The sequence below is a fragment of the Pinus tabuliformis genome, chromosome 1_1, assembly GCF_031772625.1.
Source record: "Pinus tabuliformis cultivar Carrire ecotype Pingquan chromosome 1_1, CPIR1, whole genome shotgun sequence".
NCBI classification, from domain to species: Eukaryota; Viridiplantae; Streptophyta; class Pinopsida; order Pinales; family Pinaceae; genus Pinus; species Pinus tabuliformis.
Genome location: NC_142297.1, coordinates 797266686 through 797288657, shown reverse-complemented (window position 1 = coordinate 797288657; position 21972 = coordinate 797266686). Strand labels below are relative to the sequence as shown.

The 21972-nt window shown below is 30.9% G+C and overlaps 1 pseudogene; it reads left to right on the top strand.

Moving 5' to 3' along the window:
- The first annotated feature begins 2824 nt into the window (after positions 1-2824).
- On the top strand, positions 2825-21748 carry LOC149216403 (cytochrome P450 750A1 pseudogene; annotated as a pseudogene).
- Positions 21749-21972: the final 224 nt, after the last annotated feature.

Here is a 21972-nt window from a genome sequence, read left to right as displayed (position 1 = left end):
ATTTACCTAATGTTACATGACAATATCTCCTTATCTAAATTAGAAAGTGCTTTCAATTATAAAAATAAAATATAATTTACCTAATTTTTGAATAAGATAAATAGATAAAATATAATATACAAATTAGTTAAAATAAAGCAAGATGTACAAGTTTTTTTTTTTTAAAGTATAATAACCTTACTTTTATTAAAATTTTACTTCACATTAATACTTCTCTAATATCTTTTAGCGAACATCCTTGGTTAGGTTTTGGTTGTACCATAATTTAAATGAGACAATAACATTGGCTCAAATATAGTGTGCATTTTTTTTTTTAATTACCTTGCCTTTGTTTAAATATCAGTAATAATTCTTTGAGCTTTTATTCACTTTAGATTTGTTTAGTGTGGTGTTGGTTATTTTTCACTTTAGATGGGTTTATTTTGGTGTTGGTTACTTTGAGTTATATTATAAAATGGAGCAATAAAGATGAAACACGAGATAATAACATAATCTATAATTTTTGCTATGATTTCATTTTATTCCTTTTTTGTTTAGGTGTAGGCTATTTTTAGTGTAATATAAAAATGGGATAGTAAAATAAGATAATATATAATAATATTGTATATAAATTTATGGTATAGTGATATAGTGTATAAATTTGTTGTATAATGATTTTGTTTGAGATTTTATTTTATTATAGAATTGAGGTTTTGGTGATCCATAATAAATTTATAAGAACAAATTTTGGTAATAATCATATCAAAATTCATTTGTCGACGCATTTCAAACCATCGAATGTGGTTTATTGTCAAAACAAGATGAAAAACCAAATCATAATAACATATTAAATAACAACATTATTTTACTTCATATTAATATTTTTCTAACATTGTTTTTCTTTGAATATGCTTATATCTATACAAACAAAATAAATGAGTAAAATATGTCTTATTAATATTTCTTTTGACATTTTTTTTATCTTTGAATGAACTTATATTAGTTATTTTGAATTGTACATGGAAAAAGCACAAGTGAGTAAAACATAATATATAAATTTAGGAATATAAATCTTAATTTTTGTTGTATAGAAATTTTGATAAGATTTTTTTTTAATGGAGATTTTGATTTTGTTTCATTGTTAACTAATTCTCAGCCCCACCCCTTAATCAATAAATAAATAAATATAAAAGGGGATTCAGCCAGATTCGATAGTAGCCATGTCCATATATCGATCGACAGGGGAAACAAGTGCGGCGAAGTCAAGCAAGTCAAGCATTTAGTTCTCACTCAGGCCTGTGCCAGGCAAGCAAGGGATCATCTTGCTAGTCTAAACGGATTTCCATTTCAAAAAATCTATATAAAAGGGCCAAGCGAGTCCTTTAATCGCTCCCGTCACTCCCGCTCAATCTCAAGAAATTGATTGAGTAATTAGATTAGGAATGGGATTCAGTGAAGTGCTTCCCCTTTCTCTCTCCAAGCACTCTGGGCTGTTAGTCAAAGTTTTGATATTTTTTTTAATGCCTCTGTTATGATGTTGTGTTATTTTGAAGGTCTAAAAAATATATATACAATTATGTTTATATATAATTTTAAATTTAATGTAATACTATAATAATAATCATTTTAATTAATTCATTGAGTTATTATTGGAATAACAATGCTTATCACTACTCAATAAGGATGGAAAGTGTTATAAGAAAAAGTTACAATAATAGATTATATATATAATTTTATTTAAAAATTAAATTGTATTTGAAATTATTAATAATCACCCGGATGCGGGTGGTTATAAAGGTAACCAGCAAAGGGCAGCTGGCGTGAACTTAAGAGCTGGTGGGAAGGCCATTCCAGATGGCGATACCAGTCTTTAATGCTATTAAACATTGAATGGAGGTAACGGCAGCAGGGGAGATGGGTTCGCGTGAGGTGAGCTCCATGGTACTGTACGCCATTGTGTTGGTTTTCGGAATGGCGGATTCCAGAGAATTCCGCACAGAGAACGCCATTAAGGAGAATCGATTTCAGATCATGAGTGTCTGTGATGTTATAAGGCTCTGCGATGAGCAGAGGGGAGAGAATGTTATTGCCGTTAGCGTGAGTGGAGACAGAGGAAATACCTTAGTTCAGGGGGAGCTCCATCGCTGTAGGACGAGGATTTTGGTAGTGGGTACTCAGAGTTTGGCCCAGCAGTCCATTATGGTGCCTAGAAGACGTGGTGTTCCGAGAAGAGGAGGGGTTTTGGGCATCAGCGGAAGGGAGGAGGCCCAAGCAAGGGCAATTCAACCTCTGGCCATGGTTTCTCCACCGTCTTCTCCATCTGAGGAGTCGGACCAACACGATAGCCAAATGCACACTTCCAGTTTTACATTTAGGTGCAGGAAAAATCGATCCAAGGTTTCACTGCTTATCACGGTTATTGCAACAGAGGAAGAGGATGATGATTCTGAGAGCCAGGAGGACGATGCAGGGGAGCTGGCACAAGCCAGCATGACGCAAGAGAGGGCGGAACTGAGCAACGATAATCCTCCTCCAGACGCTGCTCATTCTGACGAGCATGTTCGGGTTATGGGTCAGTCTCAATAGACAGAATTTCCTCCGAGTTCCAGCCAGTTAATGAATGAAGATGCGCATATTCCAGACTTGGACAAAAACGTTTAAGGTGAGCCTTTGCAGGCGAATTTTGAAGTTTTGATTGATGAAAATTGAACAAATTTTGAAGTCTTGGAGGGGTCTCACTCTGTCAGAGATGCCCATTTTTTGTTTTAAGAATAGAGGTGTACCCAGTTCCAGTAGTGTTTCCAGACTTCTGGAATCACCAACCATTTTACCCTCTATCAGTAAAATGGCAATGGCAGCAAGAAGAGAGCAGAGGAAAGAGGATCTTTGGTGTCGTAATTATGCTGCTAAGGTTCGGTATGGAGGAAGTCCTAAGGCAACTGTTACTTCCATGCTCATTTTCAATGCATCTATTTTTGTAAATCCGAACTTCCAGTTCCGTTGTAATTCAGGCAGCCTTCTGCACCTGTTATGTTTTCCAGATGGAGGGTGAATTTATTCATCCTCAGAGGCCAGACCCTCTTTGTAAATACTTTTCTTTTTCTTAATATATTAGCTCAGTCTTTACGTAGAAAAAAAAATAAAAATAAAAATAAAAATCTATTTTTTTATATATGGGATTAAGACGAGATAATATTAAAATGTACATGATTTTATTAAAGATAATATAAAAAATACATTAATAATCCAAAATCTATGAATATATAAAAAATAAAATTAAAAAGTAATATGATTTTATTAAATGATGATAATGATTCAACCTATAAATTTATTAGTTTTTTTTAGTCTTTCTTTTATGGCAGTGAAGGTAGTACTTTCAGAATATGTATTTTGAATTTATAAGCAGCTTCTTGTTTTTTTTGTCTCTTAAATGAGAACATTTTTTGATATGGTCGTATTTCTGAAGTGATCGGCCAATCTAAAACCTTAATCACTTTCATGTAACATCTACTTTAAGCACTCTCTTGTAACATTTTTTTAGAAAGTAATACAAATATACATTCCAAAAATATATATATATATATATATATATATATATATATATATATATATATATATATATATATATATATAGAGATAATAACTATTCTTATTACCAACTTACAATTTTATATATATATATATATAAAAGGAATGGATGAAAACTAATGAATCTTCATTTTGGTGGAGAATGGATGAAAATTAATGAATCTTTATTTTAGTGGGGAAGAGATGAAAACACTAGGAGAACTAGTAGATTTATATTAGTAAAATATGTGGAAAATGCACACAACAAGATATAAGGGGATATCAACATAAATGAACAACAAAATAAAAACAAACCCTATCCCATCAAAATAATAAATAGGAGAGATCCAACTCTAAAACTTCCAAAACTTAATCTTATAGTTACTTGAGTAGTTTTTTACTAATTACTTACCTAAAATAATACAACAACGAAACTTAATAGATTTAAACAAACCCACTGCTTAAATCCAAAAGAGTTTAAAGTTCAATGGGAAGCAATTTTTCTCTCTATGTAATCTTTACTACCTCCTTTTATTATTGGAGGGGTGGAGTATGAATTTATATGTAGAATTATGCAAAGGAAGGGCTAGTGAGGGCCTTATCACCCCCCTCAACTTTCATCTTTTCAATGAATCCTCTTTTTTTACCTAAACTTGTGAAGTATCTAGAAATATCAGAAGGAGTTGTGTTTTCTAATTTGCACTTGATTTTTTGGTGGTTAGTCAGAGTTGAGTTTTGGATTAGACCTAGATTGAGGCTCTACATTGTTCTTCATCTTGAGTTTGTAGAGCTCCAAATATATTGTTGGATGGATGAGGAGAGTGAAGTGGAGGCTAAGTGTCAAGATTAAGTTATGTTGTTGATTTTTTCCTTTCTTGAGACTTGTTCTAAAGATCCTTCCTTATGATTATTCTAGTAAGTGTAAATTTGGCACGACTTTGAAGTTCAAATTCCCATACTCATAACAAGAATTACATTTGAAAAAAAACTTATTCAACTAAATGTAACTCCAATAATTTCTCCCATACTCTAAATTGAATCCCCTAAGGCAGTTTCTTATAAAAACCCATTTCCATAAATCCCCATAAATCCCCCATAAGGCAATTTCTTATCAAAACCCATTTCCATATATATTCTAGCACAAATGTAGATTCTATCATTAACTTCGGCATGGTTTATATCACCGCCCATCTAATTTCCAATAGTTTCGAAAATGTCACCGCTCCATGAAATAATGAAGAGGTTATCAGTGTCTAGTTTGAAAATGAAATTTACTTTTTCTTTAAATCTACTTATCTCAAAGCCATTCCTACCATCAAAGAAAGAACCAATAATCAGAGCAGCGCACGCTTCCTTATCAGAAATGGGAGAGCCTTGCATTGAGAGGCGGATGGGAACTGCACCACACATAATTCTTTTAATATTTAAGGCTATAAAATATTTACACTCGGATATCAAATATTTTATCTCATCGAATTACCAAACTACCAGACAAATTGTTTCAAATTCTCATCATATTTTCTTCATTTTATCCGGATCAACTAATCTTATGTGAGTCCCATGGAGGTTTTTTTTGGCAAACACTGGCAAGCAGGAAATTTTCTGGTGATAACTTGGGTGGCCATTTTGAAGGTTTCAAAGATATATTGGTAGAATTGATATGTTGGCGGGAGTTTTTAACATTGGAGATCTTATTCCTTACTTGGATTTCCTTGATTTGAAAGGTATCAAGCGGTGCATGAAAAATTTCCTTCAAGCATTCGATGAATTCGCTGAGAAAATAATAAACGGCTACATTTCTCCTCTCAAGGTCGCGGCCTCGAATGGCCAGAAAGATGAAGCACCTCATGCTAAATATTTCGTTGATGTGCTGCATTAGATAGCTGAGGCCGACACCAAAATCACAAGGAAAATTATGAAGGTTATCGTTCTTGTATGCCTCTCTAGTTGCCATCATTATATTATTTATTATGACCCTGAATATAATAATCTTAAATCAGTCAAAATAATTGTGTTTATTTTTTTAGGACATGTTCGTAGGTGGGGTGGAGATGACATCAACTATGTTAGAATGGGCTTGAGTCAGCTGCTCAAACATCCTCATGCAATGAAGAGTTTGTAGGAACAAATTGAATGGGTAGTCAACACATATCGCAAAGTGAATAAATCAGATCTGGCAAGCATGAAATACCTCCACTGCTTGGTAAAAGAGACACTATTATACCCAACTGTGGCGCTAGGGATTCCTCATGAATCTGCAGAGGCATTGATAGTAGAAGAATATTACATAGCTAAGAACACACGAGAAGTGGTGAATGTGTGGGCTATAGGAAGGGATCCCAATGTGTGGGGGGCAGATGCTTCCGAATTCAAGCCGAGAGGTTCATGGAGGACGAAGTTATCAATTTAATAGATTAATCAGACTTCTCGTTAGGGGTCATTAGGGGCAGGAAGGAGAGGATTCCCAAGGGATCCCATGGCTATTCCCACAATTACACTTGCATTTGCTTTGTTGACGCACATTTTTTATTGGAGAGTTGAAAGTGATTTGTCCCAACTGGATATGAGAGAACCTTATGGTTTGACAATTCCAAGGCAAGTTTCGTGGTGTGCATATCCAAGGTGGAGGGTGTGTTTCCAACTACAGTCGGGGGGTGAAGCCAATGAAGCGTGGGACGCAAGGCATTGTTACTTGGATGTTGTCTATGCAACCGCAAATTTGTTGAAGGCAAAAAAGTTGAATATGGTTTTTTTTTTAAATAAATTTGAGAGGAGTGCTTGAATCTGGTTGGTGGAAATAAATTTAGCATCATCAAAATCTCCTTTTATTCAAAATTTTAATTTCGTTTTCCAAAAGTTCCACTCTTTCACTTGCAATTTTTTTTATGAGTAGAAATTGTTTAAATATCTTGTATAGTTATTTAATTTTTATTTTTTTTAGATTTTCTAAAAATTATATTTTGGTCGACATTAGCAAAATTTCAATTTTAATGACGGACTGATGGGGTTACACATCATAATGGGTTGTAGAATGAACCTCTTGGCTCAATTAATGAATGCCAAAAACGTTGTCAGTACTTTTTTCCTGGTTATCATAAATATCAATGAACGCCATAAATGTTGTCTATACTTTTCTCCAACGTATTATAAATATTAATGAATATTATTTTCCAACCTATTATAAATATCAATAAAGATTATTTTACTTTTGAATTTTGGGAGGGGGGGATTTAGCTAAACTAGTTTGAGTTTTGAATTAACTTTTTGGTTGAGAATTTGTTTTTTTTTTACAAAATAATTTATGATTAGATTATAATTTTTTGGTTTTTAAAATGTATTTTTGAATATATGAGTCCAAATTTATCTTAATTTTGGATCTATTAAATGTCGGGAGATCAAATCTCTTGTGGTGTAAACTAAAACCTGAGGAAATATTATTTGATCTCTCTTGGCACTTAATAGATCAGAGTTTATATATATATATATATATATATATATATATATATATATATATATATATATATATATGAGCCTACTCAAACACCCAATAAGAATATATACCTTTCTCTTTGCAAGAGTCTGTTATGAAAATCTGAGAGACATATTCCAGTTAATTTTCACAGGGAGGTTAAAACTAATAGTTAACACAGTCTAAAATGAGCAAGTCCAATAAATTTTAATGCAAACAAAAAGATATAAACAAAATGTAAGACTGCATGTGTTGGATTTTATTGTTTTCATGCTTGTGTAAATTTCAAACAAATAAATAAAATGAATAACATATTATGTAACAAACTGAGAAAGGTTGCTTCTCCCAAGACATGCTTCCGCAGAGCTATAAAGCCTTTGTATAGTGTACCTTTGTTGAGTCATTTCTTTTGCCGCATTGGATATGAAAATTGTTCAGGGCTATGATATTTGTTGTGGAATTTAGGATTTATTTTGAAATAGGTAAAAGCTTTTATTGCAATAAATGTCTCATTAGTGAAGAATATTTAAATAGGTTATATTAGAGAATAATACCACAAGCAAAACCATGGGATGATAAAACTTGGAGCCCAAAAACCTCCATCTGTAAATTTACTATTTTATCTCAATTTTATTTTAATTATTAATTATCAATTTTTATTTTATTTTTTTTAATTTTTAATGTAATTTGACCATTAGAGAAGAATGCAATGGGTTGAGAAAACCTAGAGTCCAAAAACCTTCATCCATAAATTTACTATTTTATCTAAATTTTATTAAAATTATTAATTATTTATTTTATTTATTTATTTTTCTTTTTATTTTTTTATGGTGTAGTCTAACTTATAGACAAAATCGCCATTTTCAATAGAATTTGACATTACAATTTCAAGCAAGAATGTGGTTTTGTGTTGCTTAAAATACATTTTTGAATGCATAAATGGATTAAGTGCCCTAAAAAGCCCCTAGAGCATTCAAATTCTATAGATTAAACAATTCAAACTCAAGTTTTTAACTAGAAAAAATGTCTTGAAAAGGCCATTTCATCTATAAGTTAGACTACGCCTTATTTTTATGTAATTTTACATTTAGAGAATAATACACAGGACAAAACCATGGGACGCAAAAACTTAAACCCAAAAAATCTAGTAAATTTACTATTTCATCTCAATTTTATTTTAATTATTAATTATTAATTATTAATTTTTTTTTAATGTAATTTGATGAAGTAAAAATGTTTACATAACATAATATAGCGCAACATATATATACTTATGAGCTCGGAGTTTAAAAATATTCACATATTTAACTCCTACACATCTCACATCTAACACTTACACATCTACCCCATACTAGCTTCTAGAGCACCTCTCGATGCAATAAATGAGTTTTCAAAATTCTTTAACACTTTTGTTTTTAATTACTACAAATTGTATTCATAATCAAAAGAAATTTATATCAGTTTCCAAAGTTCACATAGAGATCCTCAAACCCAATCAAATGATAGCAAAGCAAGATTGCTCATGACTAGACTAGCTAACCCAACAACTAGTAGAAGAGCAAAGCCCTAGACCATGAATAACAGTTACAACAATGAACCAGTTGATCTACAAAAAATCAAAGCATGGAGATGAAAATTCAATGTTGCAATAGAACTTATAGCCAAGTAAAGCACATGGTGGGCACATTGACACCATCAAATATAAAATGAAAAGATGCACTAGGTGATCCTCCATAGTAGCCAAAGGGAATCCAAAACCAAACCCATGCCCTGAAGAATGTTCATAATATACCATGAGTCGCACAATGTCAAGGGATAACATGACCCTCCTTGAAAAGCTCAGACCCTTCTACTAGCACAAATCGAAGAAAACAACCTCCACTAGTAGGAAAATAATTCTGCAAATGAAACAATGTCCATGAGATGCAACTAAACAAAAATTCACACAAAAAAACATTGTTTCTAATGTTCCAAGAGAGCTAGTATAATTTATGTTGTGAGAAGATAAAAAAAAATATTTCCTTCATCTACAAACAGAAACCAACAGATATAAGGACTAAAATCCCTCCAGAGACAGCCCATAGAAAAATTTAGAGATACATGGCTCTCAGAGAATCCAAAAGAGATGGAACATACATGCGAAAAGAAATACCATCGCTCCATGCACCATAACAGAGATAATATGCATACACCCCTGTCTCCAGCAACAATATTTCCTTTCATACCTCCAAAGGAACAACATTGAAAAATGTTGCAACCAAGTCGTAGGCAAAAGGGAAAACCTTTTTCCTAATGTTACTACCACCACCCCTTCTGCAGTTCATTCTTTACCTAGGAGGCATGAGGAAAGTTGCCAAAGAACCTTGTGGACAGATACAAGAAGAATGTATGCCATGAAGATTATAGAAAGGATGAGATAGTGGATTTTTAAACCCAAGTTTGAAAACAACTATGTTGTCACCCACAAACCACATTGCAATACCCAATGCTAACAAATAGTCAAAAATATTACATTGCAATGACATAACAAAAGGAAGAGGGAGCTAATGAGATTTCCTAAGCATGAGAATTGACACAGTGATAATATAAACCAAGCCCGGACCTTGAATTAAAATTCAAATTTCATCACCAAACCCTTGCCACTGAAACTTTTGTACAAATTAAAAAAGACACAAAGGGGCAAGGGCTAGAGCTTCAGACACAAAGTTCTTCCGAAACATAATAACACCATTAACGACAAATAACCACTAGGGTAACAGAGAATTTCTCAAGAACTTAGGAATTAAAAGACAAACTAATCACATTCATGACAAAGAGACAATACAAAAAACTTTAGGCCCGCGACAATCCAAAAGAAACTCACCAACACATAATAAAAGAACCATGTTTTGTGAGACTAAAAAAGGTCCATGAATACCACTATTGTAAATAAGGAATGGAAGGATATGCTATCAAGAAGAAACCTGTAATGGAGGTTAAAGAGAAGTCCTTACCTCCTTCCACACAGATCATGTACATTAGTCAGCTCCTCATCACACTTGGGCATTTAAAGCCACAACCCCCACACATCAAACATAATGAAATTAACTACCCACTGCCATTCCATTACACTAAGAGAACAAGTGTGAGGGGAGCGCACACTACGAAGCATCCCTTACATGTTGAGAACCACCCCTACCTAGGAAAAAATATTTAACACTTTCAAATTGTATAAAATTCACAAATTGCACTTTGATTCTAACAAATTGCTACCAAACAAATTTAAAAAGAGAACTCACTTTTCTCTTAATGATAAATATTAGATATTATGTAAAGTCACTTCAAATATACAAAATTGTGCTATTAATGTGGGTACTGGGCAATCATGAAGGACTTACACAAATTTTGATGTTGATTTTCAAGTCTTTGCACACAAAGGGACTATATAAAGGTGTTGTCTACCAAGGCCACAATTTTTCCTAGAAAGTCATTTTTTGTCAGGATCTGATCATTTTTTATTTCAAAAAATATGATCAAAAGAGTATTTCAATCTTTTTTTTTTTTTTTTTATGGTGGAAATGGATTCAACACTATAAAAAACCCCTGGGTCACCCAAAATGTTGAAGATTCATAGCTGTAACCTAGATTTCCCAAAATTTATGTTGGATTTGTCAAAATGTTTCCAGAATTTCCACTATTTTCCACAAAGATGTGGCCTCGTTAAAATATTCTCTATATAAGTTTGTGGTATTAATGTCGGAAATCATGAAGGATTTCCGCGAATTTTGATGTTTATTTTTAAGTCTTTGTGCGCAAAGTGACTATCCATTTTTGTCGATATCAAAAGCAAATCATTGGATTAGAAATTATGGAAATCGAATGAAATGCTAGCATTATTTATTCATTAAATGTATTTATTTAATGTATTTAAATAATAAAAGAATTATGATTTCAATAAAAGCTATATTATTTAATTTTAGAAAAATAAAATAAGTAAAATGTTAAAGTATAATAATCTAACTAAGAGATCATGGAAACTTGAGATATCTATTAAAAAAAAAATTAAAGAACAACAACAACATTATAATATTTTATTCTGGACTAAATACTTGTCCATATGAAATAGGATGAAATCTTCTTAAAAAAATAAAAATAATCATTGTCGCACAAAAGATCAAAATAAAAACCTATCAATATGAAATATAATGAAATCTCCTTAAAAAAATTATATAAAATAATTATCACATAGATGAAAATAATTATCACATAGATGTAGTACAAAACCCTTTAAAAAAAATTATATAAAATAATTATCACATAGATGTAGTACAAAAGATTAATATTAATAGAAGTAAGTAATCATAAGGTTGTAGCTTTGAGGCAACAAATTATGTTTTGTACCGTTCTCTTTCATATATGCAAAGATAAAGAATTGAATAAGGATTGGGACTCATATAAAGTTAGAATATTGAAGAAAATGCATAAAATCAAAGGAGTAACTAGGATGATGTTGCAAACAAGAATTGAAGTTGGAAACATGTGTTCATATCAATTTATCGTTTTCATACGCACAGTGAAAATTATGTTGCTTTGGTAATATAATCTTTCCATGTTTGTTGTTGAGAATATTACCTTGCACCACTTGGAGCTAACTTTACGTAAACATCATAATTGTCAATGTAAAGGGAAAACATGATATCTATTGGAGACACGGTGCCCACGGATATCACTTGAGGTTGTTGTTGTAATGAGTGGCACTTTGAGAGTTGTGTTAGTGTCTCTATGATTTGATTCTTGTGGACAACCACAAAAGTTCTATTTTTTATTATAATTTTCATTAATCATTTTTTAATGTTAAGTGTATTTTTCTTTATAGTTTTTAGACTAGTATGGAGTCTTGCATAATTTTATATCATCTAAATATCTAGCTTATTGTTGTCTCCTCAAGTCTTTGCCAAAAACCATTTTAGTCCTATCAAATGTCATATTATAAATTATTAATAGTTGTGTAAATTATGGTGGAATGTAGCATCTTATTTACTACCTTTATGGAATGTCTCTTGGTAGTGTTGTTCAAGATCCTATTATTTTGGTGGGCTTCAACCAGAGTCTTTATTTTTCATGTTAGCTTTCACTAGTACCTTGCATCATGATTATGAGTGTGTTTGATCTATTTATTTTCCTCTTCTCCTCAAAAACTTTCATGAGAGGAAATAATAATGAATTTTTTATATGTTGACCCTGTTAGTAATTCTAGCATAGGGGAAAACAACTCTTTTGGACATTCAATATATTTAACAGCTTCAAATTTGAACTCCTTATTCTCTCATTCAAGTGATTCAACACCAATTTAAACACTAAGCTAAGGTTAACCGCACTAGATTCTTTCATACTAGAAAATAGAGAGTTGTTTGATGCTTGTAGCTATCGTATGCAGTTTCTCTTATCCTCAATAACATTAACATTAGTTGATATAATGGAGATATTCTTTCTCTCTATGTTCCACATACATCATATATATTTCTAGTTCCAACTTATTTCTATTGCATAGTGGAAATTGACAATTGTTGAGTTTCCTCCACGTTATTACCCACCATTCATTATGTATCTTGATTTTTCTATTCTTTAGTGTTAATTCCTTTGGCTATTTTAATGTTTCATTGATTAGAATTAGCCTCAAGCACAATTTTAGGAAGCATGGTGGATGTTGATGTTGGTTCACCTTTAGTGGTGCTAGTATTCGTTTTCATAATATGACATATGGTTTATAATGTATGCACTCTTACTCCCTTATTTGCTCTAGAATCTTCTAAACGTCGTTTACATATTCATCACTTCCATAGGAACCCCTAAGTTTAAATAATGCATAAGGAATTTTTATGTGGGAGTTGTTTGCCTTAGGATTGCATTATGCACTTCCCTTGGCAATAATAGAATATTCCCCCTCTTCCCAATGAAACAACTACTTTTAAGGTTAGGTTAGTAGGAAATGTAGACCTTGTTTGCTTGCTCTAAATGCAAACAACTTGAGTAGTTGATCTTATAGTGGATTGAATGAGTTATAGAACGCTTTAATAAAGATGAAAGTTTAGTTTTCATTGCATCAAAAGATAATCAAACCAAATGCATACAATAGTAAAATTGTCAATTACTCATTTATTTCATGCACCAATAACATATTATGGTTATAGGTTATAGAGGATTGTTAACAAGTAAGGAGATGGAAAAAATAACAAACATTGTGGACTCGAATTGTCTAGCAAAAGGATGGCATGGAGACAAAGTGGATTGGTTGAAGTTGGAAACATGGATAGGTATAGTGAATGTGTAAGTGATTCAGTGCAATGAAAGGACTAATAACACATTTAACATGATATTCCTCCTCAAATCCCCATGACAAGATTTCCTACCACACATAATAAACAATGAATGCAAATTGGTACATGTAGAGAATAGAACCATCAAGTATACTTTCTAGTTTTTATTTTTTTTTGAATTATTTTTCTAACAACAAATAAGGAATTTTTTCCGTTATAAATGCAATTGGTATCTTCAATCCATTGGAAAAACTATAAAATATCACATAAATATAATAATATTTTTCATCCAAACTTTGGCTAACCTTGCATTTTCTATATACATCAATGTAAAAGCCTTCCTTTGGTGGGAGTTATAGTCACATGCTACAAATAGGAAGTAACAAGGGTCATGTAGTGGCTATTCTTTGTTGTTTTTATTTCTTAGAATAAATGGCAAGCCCTCAGCATGAACATGGCACAAATTTAAAATGCCAATAACTTAGAACCTTTCATATAAGAGATATATTGTGGTCTTGTAGATGTCATTCTAAATGATCCAAATTGACCCAATTGCTCCTCAACAACAAAAGAAAACTACTCACATTAAATAAGTAATTAGGTTCCATCTCTAATGATCAATATTGTTTTCCATGCCTAAAGTTGAGTGTTAAGGTTATCCTTAGTTCATGCAACAAGAGAATTGTTATGAAACCAGCTCAAGAAAAGATAGAAAAGATAGATCAACGCCTTAGAATTCAGCCTCTTCGAGGGGGCAACCTCCTTTACATTACATAAATGAACAATTCTTGGATGATACAAATGACAAAACCTCCTTTCTATATATAGGAGTCTAGGGAGTCACAATATAATCCAGCCGACCTAACAATAATAATATAAAGCCACAAAAATAACAATAGAGGGATTCTATGGGGCACAGAAATAACAATATGGGGGTAATAGGGGCACAACAATATAAATAAGGGGTATAACTATAATAGTAATGGGGTAATCACTAGTATTATAGGGACCCAACAAGAATTAATCATTACAGTCTTCATCGTATAAATACTAATCAAAATTTACTTGGTTACCCCATAGACACTTTAAAATTTACAAATGTCAAATAAGGAATGAGGTTCCTTATTCAATCATGAATGTTGTTTACACGATGCATGATTAATATTGTTCATAATCCCTAAGGTTGAATTTCACATCTATGTTAGGTCATGGAATAAGAGGAACATGCATAATCAACAGACTTTGCTACCATTCAAAATGTAACTAAGTAATAACACTCATTAATATAGGAGATTCAACATATAATCTATGAGCGAAATCAAGGTAGTAAGGTATCTTGTTGCAAAATGACCCTCTTTCTTGTCACAAATTTGATAAAAATCTAATAGTAACTTTATGTTGATTTTTTCTACAAGGATGAATATTAGAAACTAATTATTGGATCTAATGATTACTTCCTAATGATATTTATCAAGTCATCTTTCAAGCCACTTATATCATTGAGTAACTATACACAGAAAAAATATCATTATTAACACAATGAAAAATGATAAGAACATAAAGAGACAACCATGCACAATCAAGACAACAAATTTTCCCTTGGAAACCAAAACTTGGGAGAAAAACCAACAACTTTTCGTCTAGGAGAAAGTGTTCTTTATTAAGGTTCACAATTATATAAATTGTCTAGAAATCTATGCCAAAAACCAAACCCAAAATATTAGTCAAACTTGGTCAAATACCATCCATTCAAACCACCCAATAACAAAAAAGCCAATGCTAATCAATTGTAAAAAAAAATGCCATGTGGTCAATCTCCGGTCAAAGGATTGTGGTCAACTCGGCCTGTGGTCAAAGTATGTGTTCAAAAATCAGTACGTTTAGCCTCATTCAATGGTCAAATTTCGGCCAATCTTGGACTTAGACAAACTTAGTCAAACTTTAGATACTTCACTCCTTTTTTGTTCACATGTGTGGACGTCTTTTGTGTAGATAATGATGTGTTGTTGATGGTCGAAATGATGTTGACTTCTTGTGTATTTATACTTTTCAAGTGGGTTTAACCAAGGGTCACACCCATTGATGTTGGGATCAACCTGTCAACTTGGAGCCTACATGAACCTCCAAAAATTAAACTCTCAATTTTATTTTTCATAATTTTCCTTAGTTGATTTGGGAAGCCTCTTAGCATGTGGGAATACCTCATGATGCTACAAAAATTCAACACTCCCTCTTAGCAAGGGAGGTATTCTCTGCAATAGATTTCTTCTTAGCTAAAATTTCTCCTCTATGAGAAAAGTTCACGAGCTTTGTAAAATAATGCATATCTATAAAATGTATCAACTCTATTGGCTATAGTCGTGAAAATATATACCCTATAAAATGAATAGTAAAATATAATATATAAACTTGTCATCTACTAATTCTACTTTTATTATGAAATATATATTATTTCAGGTTAATAATTTTTTTGATATACTTTTTCTTCATTATTGATTTTTTGAGTCGTAACCTAAAATGGGCTAACAAAAAAGTAATAATATAGTTTACAAGTTTGTTGGTATGAAAACCTTCCTTTAGATGAGATTTCATTTTATCCCCTTTTTTATTTATATTTGGTTGTTGGCTATTTTGAGTTGCATCATAAAATCAATGTGTAATAATATAGTGTATAAATATGTTGTATTGTAATATTTTTTCACTTAGTTGTTAGCTATTTTGAGTTGCATCATAAAATTAGTGCGTTGTATCATAAAATTAATGTGTAATAATATAGTGTATAAATATATTGCATAGTAATTTATTTTTGTTTATGTTTGTACAGGTGTTAATTGTTTTAAATTTTATTATAATTAGTATAGATTTATCTAATTCTGAATTTAGGTTAAGTGTTGAGAGGGATCAAATTTCTTAAGATGCAAACCTCTTTTTAGTGTAAAATTTGAGGAAAGGTTTGCAATTCGAACTATTTGATTCCTCTCAACTCTTAGTAGATCCAAAACTAGATGAATCTTTGCTAATTTTGAGAAACACATTAATAAAATATTTTAAATATAAGAATTTCTTCTATTTTCACTTATTTTATATAATATATAAACATATTCACATTCTCTGCATTAGCATATTAATACATGCCTCCTCATATTCAGAAATAGAAAATATATGCCCCTCTCTATCTAATTTTTATTATAAATATTACATATCCAAAAACGTTCTCTATATATAGACATATATATAGAAATTATTGTTATTAATATTTTTCTTGTATACATATATTTAATTATTTTTGTTAGTAATATTTTTTGAAATGTTAAATATCAAATCTATATTAAACATTGAAAGAATTATAAATATCCCTCATACTTCCAATTAAGAAGCACCTATTAATGAAATAATAATTCTATGTTTGATGATAAAATCTTTTACTCAATATGGGTATTGAAATATTTGATTTATAACCCATATTAAATCTTTTATTTGTTATTAATATTTTTAAAATCTTATATATCAAAATAAAATTGTTTATTAGTGTGTTTCTCAAAGCCAACATAGATTCATCTTAACCCTAGATCTATCAAGCATATAGAGGGATCAGATTTCTCAAGGTGCAAACATATTGTCAAGTTTGGCACTCAAAAAGAGATTTACATCTTATGAGATTTGATCCCACTAGGTGTGTGGTAGATTTGGAGTTAAGATGGATCTTTTTAAATATTACATATAAGCTAAATATAAAATGAATTTCATATCATGCAATATCACTAATATTATTTTCTAACTCTATATAAGTAGGGAAGAAATTACATGATTTTTCATTTTTTTCATTTATTTACTTTCAATTACTTTACTTCTTTAAATAAATTGAAGTGGTTTATTTATGTTCACCATTCATTTTTTTTGTTATTGTTATCTTTAATTTGTTAATGTAAGTATTATTTTATTATTTGCTAATGTAATGTTACATGACAACATCTCAATATACTAGATTAGAGAGCACTTTTAGCTATAAAAATAGAACAAATAAATAAAATATAATGTATTATTTTTTTGAAATAAAATAAATAAATAAAATATAATATACAAATGGGTTGAAATAAAGCAAAAAATAAATAAATACGATGTACAAATTTTTTATATAATAACTTTACTTTTGTTGAGATTTTAATTCATATTAATACTTCTATAATATCTTTTACCTTCTAATATCTTTTAGATTTGAACATCCTTATTTAGGTTTTGGTTATTTTGAGTTGTAACATAATTTAAATGAGACAATAACATTGGCTCAAATATAGTGTAATTTTTTAAAAATTACCTTGCTTTTGTTGAAATATCATCTCATGTAATAATTCTTTGAGATTTTTTCACTTTAGATGTGTTTATTTTGGTGTTGGTTATTTTTCACTATAGATGGGTTTATTTTGGTGTTGGTTATTTTGAGTTATATTACAAAATGGAGCAATAAAAATGAAACAGTGAGTAATAATATAATGTATAAATCTATTCTATACTGATATGTTTTTGCTATGATTCCATTTCATTTTTTCTTTGTTTAGGTGTTGGCTATTTTAAGTGTAATATAAAAATGGGATAGTAAAAATAAGATAATATATAATAATAATGTGCATAAATTTATGGTATAGTGATATAGTGTATAAATTTATGTTTTTGCTATGATTCCATTTCATTTTTTCTTTGTTTAGGTGTTGGCTATTTTAAGTGTAATATAAAAATGGGATAGTAAAAATAAGATAATATATAATAATAATGTGCATAAATTTATGGTATAGTGATATAGTGTATAAATTTGTTGTGTAGTGATTTTATTTGAGATTTTACTTTAAATTAATATTTTTTTAACATTATTTTTTTTTAACATATTTATATTTATAAAAATGAAATAAATGAATAAAATATGTTCTATTAATATTTCTTTTGACATATTTTTATGTTTGAACCAATTTATGTCAGTTATTTTGAATTGTACATAGAAAAAAGACAAATGAGTAAAACATAATATATAAATTTAGGGAATAGATTCTCGGCCTCACCTCCTTAATTAATAAATAAAGGGGGTTTCAGCCAGATTCGATAGTAGCCATGTCCCAGTCAAGCAAGTGAAGCATTTAGTTCTCACACAGGTCCCGCGCCAGGCAAGCAAGGGATCATCTTGCTCGTCTAAACGGATTTCCATTTCAAAAATTCTATACAAAAGGCCGAAGCCAGTCCTTCAGTCGCTCCCATCACTCCCGCTCACTCAATCTCAAGAAATTGATTGAGTAATTAGATTAGGAATGGGATTCGGTGAAGAGCTTCCCCTTTCTCTCTCCAAGCACTCTGGGCTGTTAGTCAAAGTTTTGATATTTCTTTTAAATGTCTTTGTTCTGATGTTTTGTTATTTTGAAGGGTTAAAAAATATATATACAATTATGTTTATATATAATTTTAAATTTAATGTAATACTATAATAATAATCATTTTAATTTTGTTTAATTCATTGAGTTATTATGGAATAACAATGTTTATCACTACTTAATAATTATTTTAATTTTGTTTAATTCATTGAGTTATTATTGGAATAACAATGGTAACTGTTATAAGAAAAAAGTACAATAATAAATTTTATATATATATATATATATAATTTTATTTAAAAATTAAATTGTATTTAAAATTATTAATATTTCATTCTTTTAATGTGGGATTAAAACTAGATAGTATTAAAATGTACATGATTTTATTAAAAATAATATAAAAAGTACATTAATAATCCAAAATCTATGAATATATAAAAAATAAAATTAAAAAGTAATGTGATTTTATTAAATTATCATAATGATTCAACCCATAAATTTATTAGGTTTTTTTGTTTTTCTTTTATGGCAGTGAAGGTAGTACTTTCAGATTATGTATTTTGAATTTATAGGTAGCTTCTTGTTTTTTTGTCTCTCTTAAATGAGAAGATTGTTTTATATGGTCATATTTCTGAAGTGATCGGTCAATCTAAAACCTTAAGCACTTTCATGTAACATCTTTTTAGAAAGTAATACAAATATATATTCCAAAAAAATTGATATATAAATATAATAATCAATAATAACTATTCTCATCATTGACTTATATATATATATATATATATATATATATATATATATAAAAGGAATTGATGAAAACTAATGAATCTTCATTTTGGTGGAGAATGGATAAAAAATAATGAATTTTTATTTTAGTGGGGAAGAGATGAAAATACTAGGAGAACTAGTAGATTTATATTAGTAAAATATGTGGAAAATGCACACAACAAGATATAAGGGGATATCAACATAAATGAACAACAAAATAAAAACAAACCTTATCTCATCAAAATAATAAACAAGAGAGATCCAACTCTAAAACTTCCAAAACTTAATCTTATAGTTACTTGAGTAGTTTTTTACTAATTACTTACCTAAAATAATACAACAACAAAACTTAATAGATTTAAACAAACCCACTGCTTAAATCCAAAAGAGTTTAAAGCTCAATGGGAAGCAATTTTTCTCTCTATGTAATCTTTACTACCTCCTTTTATTATTAGAGGGGTGGAGCATGAATTTATATGTAGAATTATGCAAAGGAAGGGCCAGTGAGGGCCTTGTCACCCCCCTCAACTTTCATCTTTTCAATGAATCCGCTTTTTTTTACCTAAACTTGTGAAGTATCTAGAAATATCAGAAGGAGTTGTGTTTTCTAATTTGCACTTGATTCTTTGGTGGTTGGTCGGAGTTGAGTTTTGGATTAGACCTAGATTGAGGCTCTACATTGTTCTTCATCTTGAGTTTGTAGAGCTCCAAATATATTGTTGGATGGATGAGGAGAGTGAAGTGGAGGCTAAGTGTCAAGATTAAGTTATGTTGTTGATTTTTTTTCTTTCTTGAGACTTGTTCTAAAGATCCTTCCTTATGATTATTCTAGTAAGTGTAAGTTTGGCACGACTTTGAAGTTCAAATGCCCATACTTATAACAAAAATTACATTTGGAAAAAACTTATTCTACTAAATGCAACTCTAATACTCTAAATTAAATCCCCTAAGGCGGTCTCTTATCAAAAACCCATTTCCATAAATCCACATAAGGCAATTTCTTATCAAAACCCATTTCCATATATATTTAACACAAATGTAGATTCTATCATTAACTTCAGCATGGGTTATATCACCGCCCATCTAATTTCCAATAATTTTGAAAATGTCACCGCTTCATGAAATAATGAAGAGGTTATCAATGTCTAGTTTGAAAATGACATTTACTTTTTCTTTAAATCTACTTATCTCAAAGCCATTCCTACCATCAGAGAAAGAACCGATGATCAGATCAGCGCACACTTCCTTATCAGAAATGGGAGATCCTCCCATTGAGAGGCGGATGGGAACTGCACCACAAATAATTCTTTTAACATTTAAGGCTATAAAATATTTACACTCGGATATCAAATATTTTATCTCATCGAATTACCAAACTACCAGACAAATTGTTTCAAATTTTCATCATATTTTCTTCATTTTATCCGGATCAACTAATCTTATGTGAGCCCCATGGAGGTATTTTTTTGGCAGACACTGGCAAGCAGGAAATTTTTTTGCGATAACTTGGGTGGCCATTTTGAAGGTTTCAAAGATATATTGGTAGAATTGATATGTTGCCAGGAGTTTTTAACATTGGATATCTTATTCCTTACTTGGATTGCCTTGATTTGAAAGGTATCAAGCAGTGCATGAAAAATTTCCATCAAGGATTCGATGAATTCGCTGAGAAAATAATAAACGGCTACATTTCTCCTCTCAAGGTCGCGGCCTCGAATGGCCAGAAAGATGAAGCACCTCATGCTAAATATTTTGTCGATGTGTTGCATCAGATAGCTGAGGCCGACACCAAAATCACAAGGAAAATTATGAAGGCTATCGTTCTTGTATGCCTCTCTGGTTGCCACCATTATATTATTTATTATGACCTTGAATATAATAATCTTAAATCAATCAAAATAATTGTGTTTATATTTTTGTAGGACATGTTCCTAGGTGGGGTGGAGACGACATCAACTACGTTAGAATGGGCAATGAGTCAGTTGCTCAAACATCCCCATGCAATGAAGAGTTTGCAAGAACAAATTGAATGGGTAGTCGGCAAATATCGCAAAGTGAATAAATCAGATCTGGCAAGCATGAAACACCTCCACTGCTTGGTAAAAGAGACACTATTATACCCAACTATGGCGCTAGCAATTCCTCATGAATCTGCAGAGGCATTGACAATAGAAGCATATTACATAGCTAAGAACACAAGATTAGTGGTGAATGTGTGGGCTATAGGAAGGGATCCTAATGTGTGGGGGGCAGATGCTACCGAATTCAAGCCCCATAGGTTCATGGAGGACAAAGTTATCAATTTCAAAGATTAATCAGACTTCTCGTTAGGGGTCATTCGGGGCAGGAAGGAGAGGATGCCCAGGGGATCCCATGGCTATTCCCACAATTACACTTGCATTGGCTCAGCTCACACACATTTTTTATTGGAGAGTTGAAGGTGATCTGTCCCAACTAGATATGAAAGAACCATATGGTTTGACAATTCCAAGGCAAGTTCTGTGGTGTGAATATCCAAGGTGGAGGGTGTGTTTCCCAC